The 1,484-nt window shown below is 21.8% G+C and overlaps 1 pseudogene; it reads left to right on the forward strand.

Moving 5' to 3' along the window:
* LOC112525017 overlaps window positions 1-1,484 on the forward strand; it is a 10,270-nt pseudogene that overhangs the window by 5,730 nt on the left and 3,056 nt on the right.

Consider the following 1,484-nt stretch of genomic DNA (forward strand, 5'->3'; position numbering starts at 1 on the left):
AAAATAATTAATTATTATCTTTATAAGAAAATTATATTATCAAACCAAATATGAATTACTTTGTTATTATACCTAAATTAAATTATAACAAAAAATTGAATTAAAAAATTACACAAAAAATGAGGAATTCTAAATAGTTAATTTTATACGAATATCAATATATTTTTGTTATGCATAAAGTATTGTATATTGATGCATATTACTTAAAATTCAAGATTACAAGTAATTATGCATAAGTACAACATATTAAAGCTCGATGTTTGAATTCGTATAAATAACTGCGGATAAACATAATCAAATAGATACTGAACATCTCATTTTAAAATATAAAAAATCTAAAATATAATTAGAATAATTATTGAGTTCCAACAAAATAAATAATTATTATCTTTATTTAAAAAAAATTATTATCAAACCAAATATAAATTACTTCGTGTACATAAATTAAAATATAAAATAATTGAATTAAAAAATTATACAAAAAATGAGGAATTTCAAATAGTTAATTTGATACTAATATCGATATATTTTTGTCAAATTTTTATGACATCTTCAAACATATATTTTATTCAAAAATAAAAACATTATCGTTTTCTCAAAATCACATAAAGCCATATTATAACATCGACTGAGATAAATAATAAAATAAAATATTAAAATCACGATATATCTCGCTGCATTGCGCGAGTACGCTTCTAGTACTTATTAAAACAAACTACAAAAACTTGTGTAAAAATTTACAACAAAATAAAATTTTAAAACTAAATTAATAATATATTTTATAATAATTAATTTATATTGTTTTATCAATTTTTAACTTATATGTATTATAGACATATTAAAACGAAACAAAACGGTTAAAAAACAACAAGAAAAGTACGTAGACAAGAACTTGGGTTCTTACTAAAAAAATTAAATTCTTATTAGAACATTTGTCTCAGAGATTCTTACAAAAACCTTAACAAAAAATTTTAACAAGAACCTTCATCATAGATGATCTTTAGAATACAACCAAAATATAAATGTTGCAGTTTTTGTAGAGAAGATACTAAGAATACAACCAAATATAAAGAAACTATTTCTTCTCGTGAGAGCTTCAGATCCAAACATGGCCTTGCATCGCTTGCAATCGGAGGTACAAATCATATCCAATTTTATATATATATATATATATATATATATATATATATATAATTACATTGCTTAATTATATATGCATGCAGGTGATCAACAAGGACTTGTTCAGGGTTATAAAAGAAAAATATGGGAAAAACATGCATACATTTATATCTCAAAAGATTAAAGTGGTGGCTGGTGATGTTAGTTTGGAAAATTTTGGTGTGATGGATTTTGATCTATTAAATGAAATGCGGAGACAAGTGGATGTGATTGTTAACTCTGCTGCAACTACCAAATTCGATGAAAGGTATATAACATATATATATATATATATATATATATATATATATATATATATATATATA

Source organism: Cynara cardunculus (assembly GCF_001531365.2).
Source record: "Cynara cardunculus var. scolymus isolate 2C chromosome LG 13, CcrdV1, whole genome shotgun sequence".
NCBI classification, from domain to species: Eukaryota; Viridiplantae; Streptophyta; class Magnoliopsida; order Asterales; family Asteraceae; genus Cynara; species Cynara cardunculus.